At 40.1% G+C, this 7665-nt stretch overlaps 1 long non-coding RNA gene across 2 annotated transcripts; it reads left to right on the top strand.

The window, feature by feature from the left end:
- Positions 1-2323: 2323 nt before the first annotated feature.
- On the top strand, positions 2324-6664 carry LOC147756685 (uncharacterized). 2 transcript variants are annotated; one of them, XR_015323544.1, is made up of 3 exons: positions 2324-2621; positions 3088-3706; positions 3917-6664. It is a non-coding gene; the product is annotated as an uncharacterized LOC147756685 (long non-coding RNA). The 2 variants fall into 2 exon arrangements; XR_015323543.1 differs by lacking the exon at positions 3917-6664 and having other exon boundaries at positions 3088-3873.
- Positions 6665-7665: the final 1001 nt, after the last annotated feature.

Genomic DNA, 7665 nt, shown 5'->3' on the forward strand with positions numbered 1-7665 from the left:
CCTTTACAGTCCGTTTCATACATCTTTTCTTGGTAGCCCACGTCCTGACCCTGATCTTGCTCCTGATCTAGATCTTGGCACAAGCACTCGTCGTAACCTGCATATGTCCCTTCTTCCTGTACGAGATCTGCATCTGCCTCGTACCCCGCTTCGGTTTCGTATTCGTAACCTCGTTCAGCGTATTCGTCGTAGCCCGCGTCCACAAAGGTGGTATTCTCACCGACATCCGTTTCGTCATATTGACATTTATCTTCGTTCACACTGCCACCAGTTATCGTCAACTCCTCGCCCGCATCCTCATCTTGTCTTTCATCCTCCACACATTCGTAATATTCTCCCGGATCCGTCTCTACTATATTGGTCTAGCGAAACTTGTTGAAGTTCATCCGTGACCTTCTCCACTCGTTCGGCTAGAAGGGCTGCTTCAGGCTTTTTAGCAACAAGCTTCGGCCTAGCAGAGTCTCTCGCAACGAGTCCAATACTCTCGGTACTATTGTCGGTGGACCCTTCTACAACGGCGAATTTCGTCGCGTACCCGTACATGAGCCCATCGCTACCATAGTACATATTGAAGTACGGGCTGTACTGGCCCTCTTCAACCTTGAGCGGTTTCAATGTCGTCGTATTTTGCTGCGGCTTGTCGGCCCCTGTACGTCCATAAAACCTGCTACCAGCCGACTTCTGGTCACGAGCATACACTAAGGGACCAGAAGTGGTGAGACACGCTACGTCGTTGCTTGAGAAGCCCAGAATTGGCCGCAAATTGAAGATGTTGGGTATATACCAAACAGGTTTTAGCTCGAGTTCTTCATCGTTGTTCGAATATTCTTCCAGGTCTACGGTTTGATCCACAGAGCGAATCTCCTCCGAGGCGGAAGTTTTGCTACCGACGTAGTCGTTCATTTCATTTTGGTCATCGTCGGTGGCCTCAAATTCCGATTCTTCCTCATCTGTGTTATCACAGCTCGTCTGAGTAATCCATTTTAACCGTGCTTTCTCAAGTTTCTCGATGGCACCCTGAAATGCTGCCTTCAGCTCGGCGACTGCCGCCATCCCGATTGTTATGCTTCGTTGTTGGAATGTGAAAATGAGAGGTATCTTTGCACGAACGGTATATGTTTATAACCTGTATATATGACCTTTTCATTGCGTCAAGGCCGCATCAAATACTACCTAATAAAAATACGCGTGAATTACCGCAAACCATTAATGACTCTCTTCATTTCTAGTTCAATAAACATAACATACCTCAGATAGTCGAATTTAATAGAATCGTTTGCCCCTTATACTACAATAGCAATTAGAATACGCATCTAGCAACTACGAGTTGAGATACAAGCTTCTGATAGACGACTAAGTAACTGATTTAGGTTAGGACATTTGAAAGTGTTTTGAACAACATCATCTTTATGATAAAGCTTTCCATTAAGGGCCTTCACTGAGGCGGGAAGATGGCACCGAATGACACTAGTGAGCGGCTGTCTTACGGGTTGCTTTTGTCGACTACACAGATCGTATTATTTAACTAGATATTTCTTCGAATATGAGCATAAAAACATAGAAGCTTTTATAATTGGTTAACAAACATTGTTTTGACAATAGTACAAATATATACTCATATTACTGTACTCCGGTGGCGCGGTAAATAGGATCAACTTTTTTATAGTTCTATACATATTTTTAAAAATTTATTCCAAAATATTTCTTGTTATTTGAAAGTTAGCATAAATGGCCAAACGAACGAGATAAAGAACTAGGAAGGGTTGTCTAGTATAGTTTGCACGGCTCTAGATGACAAACTGAAACAGAGTGAACAGAATGCAAAGCTACTAATATGCGAAATGCTAGCTTATTCTCTAGAACCGTTTTGCGTGTTCGTACTATTATGAAAGCTTCAAGAAAATGTTATCGTATTTATCAAAGCAAAGAAATTCAGGATATACAAAGTACGGCGTTTTATACGAATTGTTGACTTCAGCACGGTTTTGCCATTGATTCCATTTGATGAAACACGCCCCCTGGTCTGACCGGCAGTCTCGAATTTCCATAAATTTTATAGCAAACATTGAAGGATCTGCCGGCTTGTGCTTATAACTACGCGAAAAAATTGCAATATCTTTTAGGGCTTTTCAGGTCAATCTAAACTCGGGCTGGTGTTATTGAATGGGCATTTCTGCAATAGATACAGGGTTTTCGATAATATAAGATTACTAGCAAACCTGCTTATTTCCATACCTCTGTACGTCATGCATTATTGCCAATGGCACTGCAATAACTGTGCACCCTTTTCTCTTTTTGACAAGACGCCAAAAATCGTTTATTTGCCAGCCAAATATTAAATAAACCATAAGTTAGTTGTACCTATATCAACGTTCTGAGTATATCATCGGTTCAGACTAAATGAGAAATTCCTGCTACACGGACTGTGTTGCAACTCGGAAAGCATAATTATGTAGCGTTAATAGTGCATTCAAACAAGGATAGTAAATAAGCAGACGACGCGTTGTATACAAACAAAACGATCGGCGCAGACCATAGCGGTTACGGCTGTGTGTGAAATCGAAACGACTCATCAGAGCGACGAATGTCCCATCATTTTGCTGCCGCAAAATCAGGCCAAGGTAATAGTTAACAGATGAAATACTCGTATACTGAAGTACAGACATTGTAATTAGATTGTTGGAATTAACGGAAAATTTGTCCACTTGCTAAAGCAAAAGTCGTGCTTGAGTATCACATCTAGAAAGCTCCTTTTCCGTTCTGCCTATCACAGTCGATAGATCCGATCAGAGAGAAAAGAAAAAAGCCTACGTGAGTTTTCTATTTATACTATTATTATATTCTATTTATACTATTATATCCACCTATGATTTTTGTTCGTTTCCATATCGCCTTATGCGTCAATTGTTGCGGCCGTACGCTGCTGCTACTATCGGAATACTATAAATCTAATAATAATAGCAAGAAAGCAAAACGAGAAGCCGAAGTTAATTCCCAGTAATAATCATTAGCGATGCTGAATATGATGTTTCCCTTTGTTTCGTTGCTTCTCTTCTTGGCAACCTTATTCAATTTCAACCACTCGAGCCCAAGTTATAGTCCACACTGCACCGCGGCCCAGGCCTGCCAGGATCATGCTTTCAGCTAAAGCTGTTTAGAAATGTACGTGCGTCTCAAACAGGAGCTCTAAGGAGCAAGACATACAGGACGAGTTAACAGTAGTTATCATAAACACTGGTTACTATTAAATGCGTAGGAATACCTACGGATACTTCAACGATGATTGGTATATACAGCCACCGGGAGAATCGAGTAGGAGCGAGTTCCTTTCATTTAAATATATTCGTTTCTTTATAAACTGTTAAATATACGGCCAACGATTCGACCTACTGCTAATGGCGATCTTTCGCTAATTAAAAAGAAGTAAGGAAACACTTAAGTGTAACTCTAAATTCAACTTCGAGCCAAATACTCAATTATCCATTAATTATCAACTGATCCTAGAATACACTCGCATACATCCTGGGATTCGACTTACACGGCCACATTGTCACCTTAGTTCTGACGCGTTTCACAGAAGCACTCGGAGCCTATGAGTGAGTGGACAGGGCAAAAATTTGATGAGCGGCCTGTCAGCATGTCAGGCTAGATCACCTTACTTATCAGACCCTGAATATTACCTTCAGCATGTCACACCTCATCGTCGGTACGAGTAGTAGGTAATATAGTTCAATGCTATGGAGAGATATCGGCTGTACTCGCTGTCGATATTAACTAATATGGCCGAGGCACCTAATAACACTTCCAGAGTAATTAATTACCGATCTATATATTTGTAATATGATGAATCAAAAAATCAATCACAATTGGCAATTGCATTTCTTAATAATACAGATACAACCAAATGACGTTACAGAGCTTGTTGGAATTGGATTCGATCTTAAGCTAGCCTCACATAGTTCCGATCGTCTACATCCTTATCGCACTCCGAACGACTAACGACAAGATATTTACATATTATAAGCGATGTCGGCCCATGTTATACTAGGCTCAGTGTGCGTGTGTTGCCGGACAACGCAATTGCATCAATCTTTATTACTCGTTGGAGGAGCTCTGGAGGGTATTTAGGCGATGCGTACAGTAAGACCACGGGTGGGTATGGACGTATAAATTTCAACCCAGTGAACAACAAGCAAAAGAAATTCGCTCTCACCACGATGTTCCGAGCGCGGCTGTGTATTGGTGGGTGGACGGACGAAAATATGGGCACATTAAGGAAGGCGGATAGGAACAAGGTGTGAATGCGCGCCAGCGGCGAGGGAACACTGAGTTCTTGCGATCACGAACATACTAATGGGTCATAACTAAGGGTTGTGTAGAACTTATAAGGACTCATAATTTATATTCGATAACAGTTATCAATCAGTCATGTGAAGAAGAATGACGTACAAAAAATTTTCGGGGATAAATGCACTATCTGGGTTAAATATAGGCTAGGTCAAGCATTTTCGTTTTGCCTACATTGACGAGTGTTTCTATTGGTCGATTTTCGAAAAAAAAACATCTCCTTTACACAAAAAAATATACAAGATAACAGATTCATACGCGGCCGAAAATAGCCGTTTTTATATTTAGAGATATTTAGGTTCTTTTAATACAAATGTGGTACATCCGTACGAAGTTAGCTCGAGCCAACTGGTTTGCCAAACATATTCTTCTTGTATACAGCAGAGGTGTTCATTCAAATTCATCAGCGCCTCATGATAAACTCTGTCGCTTTGAATGTTGCCTTCTAAATTTTAAACTTTCGCGCGCTGAATCGCTTAGGCAAATAAATGCATGAATGAAAGCGCTACTGGCATTGTGCATGGCTTCCTGCATTGTTCGTTCATAACCCTGCACAACCAAAGTAAAAGCGGCTTCTAAAAATGCATTTAATTTTTGCAGTTTTGGCTTTTATGGACGATCAGACGGGATTCCTACAACGTAACGCCTGTACTGAGTTTTATATCGTTTGAACGGACCTTTCATATTTATGCTTAACATATAAACTTTTAACCTTACTTGAACAAATAGGCTATGAGAACCTGTATGCCCTAAAGGAGACACCATAGCTTAATAACTACAAGAAGCGCACTCGATTTCAGTTTTGTCTCAGCTTTAGTTTTTTCACGGTAAAGTATGGGAACGGCCATTCCTCAAATCAATTTTAACTCGTTGAGAACAACTTACCTTATAAACGTCACCTAATAGAGATCAGTTATGGATCTATTATACATATATTCTGCAGTTACCTGTTTGAGGAAAACTATGTTCTAATTTTAATTGAGCTGTCCGTGATATAAGGCAACGAAACACAGTAGTTACATATCAATTTTGCATATTTTTGTATGCAATTATTCCGTTGTACACCAACAGCGCAAACGGCATCAAGTAATTTCATCATATACCATTATCGAGTATAAACAACAAACTATATGAGCATAGACTTATTGCCTGTAAACATGGATTTTTTCAAAAGCAGGCGTTCCTGCTTGGCCACTTTAGAAGAAAGCATCGAATTGGAAACTATATGCTAGCGTATGCCACGACAATTCATCCTCGGCTTGTAAACAGTAGAAATAGTAAGGATTATTTTGTTGTTTTAGATGTATATAAGTACCTTTTCAGGTTTCCATGCAACTAACCACAACGCTCTTCGGTTAGCAAACTTAAGAGACTGGTGCATGCTAGTTACGCTAGCACGCACGACGTGCACGATTAAATGCTTCACCAGCTTAGCAAGGCATTTATCTAACCGCGTTTGGAATTAAAGAAATGTATTGTACCATTGCGTCGAACAACCGGGAATGGGTATTTCGCATAAATCGCCAAAGTTTTTGTCACTCAAAGTTTAATACGACGTACGTATCAATCCCCGTTTTACGGTAAGCTTTTCTAAGGCAACCAATTATCGAAAAAGCTGCCGATCGACCGTATACGGCTGTAGCCTTCAAGACTTCGACAATCTATGAGCCATAACTAGACACCAAAAATATTCATGATCTATCAGGCTGCTTCTTTTTGATTCAAAACTAAAGAGGTGTACTTCGCACTATTTCTACTGCATTTGCAAAAAGGAAGTTTCGTTCAACTTCATTTAGCTGAAGTGTTCCACGTTAGGTAAGTGAGAGCTACATAAAAGTTAGCCCCTCCTAAACTAGGAATACTGCCTAACACCACACCATGTTGTTGGAACAATTTATAAACCGCGAAAGTGCAAATTACACTAATAGTTTTAGCGCCACCTTTTCTTTCTAGACTGGATCTAGTTATATGTACAAGTGATAACTCGTAATATTGTATTGTCATAATATAGTAAAAGACGTTAATGGCTAACCTATGGGCGTCATATTGTGAAGTAAATAAAGCTTAAGCAGAATTGCCTTTACAATTATAACAGTGGTTTTATAAGAAGCATACGCGTTGATAGCTGTACGACGCCGGTATCTCTAAAAGATGTGTGGCATATATTTTAGCGATTTTGTAAAGCTCGACCTACGGCAACGATGCTATTCAACCCAGTAGTGATCCTAAACGATAAATGAAAGTCGAGTACAGGGTGGATCTATCTTCCTTAGAAGAAAATCCCGACAATGTGTCAAGTCCGCTTGCAGTCTTTCCATTATGCCCCCGTGCACCATTCCAACTTACTACTAAATGAAAACATATATCTGACATAAAAATAAAGCCTCCTTATATAAGCGCTATAGAAAAGTGTTGGATTGATGCGTATTGCCGTTGAGCATGTGCGCAAACATCAGCAATCTCTAGTAAATTCAACTAACGTAGTACAAAAGTTTTTAGAGTAGAACGTAATGGAACCTAGCAATTTGACACGGGTTACGTATCTGAATACACATCTAAAACAGATCATTGGGACATGTCAGCACAAAAATGCTGTACTAACGCGTTTGACGATGAGGGTATTACTTTTTTTTGTGTCTATTTCGAGAATGTGTCACCTAATCATTCCGACTAGGCACATACGTTTGTATTTGACGTGTGAAGTACCATTACATTCTAAAGAAACAGCATCAACCTGATCCTGACTAATTGGTAGTCATCAAACGACCATCAACTGAGCCATTGTATCTCGTATCGTAAATCATATCGACGGCGTAAGGCGTAACCAAAACTGGGTTAGTTATTATCCGACTTGGGTCAGTTCCATTGGGAAATACGGCTTAAATGTAGCCATCTATATCATTGCTTTAAACAACTGACAGAGTTAACTATACAACATCGGTAGTTCCGGGCTGAATAATTTTAGTCAAATACTGCTACTTTATATCAATGCTGCAAATAACGATTGCGTGTTCCTTCTACGCAAACCTCGTAAAATATTAGATAGAAAAAAGAGAGACGACACACGTATGGACTGAAGTTTGTTAACGTTATTCCCTGATATCTTCTGGCAGCACCGTTACTATATTCACACGTGGCCACACATCCTCAATATTCAGCTCGACCACTTAAACCAACAATAAACTGGCAATATTTACGTCAGAAATTCTATTGCACGAGTGACTTTTGCAGTATACGCAACGTACGAAGAGCAAGACATGAAATTAGTTGTATATAACAATCTATTAAGCGCAGATGAAGTGATCGACGCTGGTGATT

This window comes from Varroa destructor, unplaced genomic scaffold (assembly GCF_002443255.2).
Source record: "Varroa destructor unplaced genomic scaffold, Vdes_3.0 BEIS01000003.1, whole genome shotgun sequence".
Classification (NCBI taxonomy): domain Eukaryota; kingdom Metazoa; phylum Arthropoda; class Arachnida; order Mesostigmata; family Varroidae; genus Varroa; species Varroa destructor.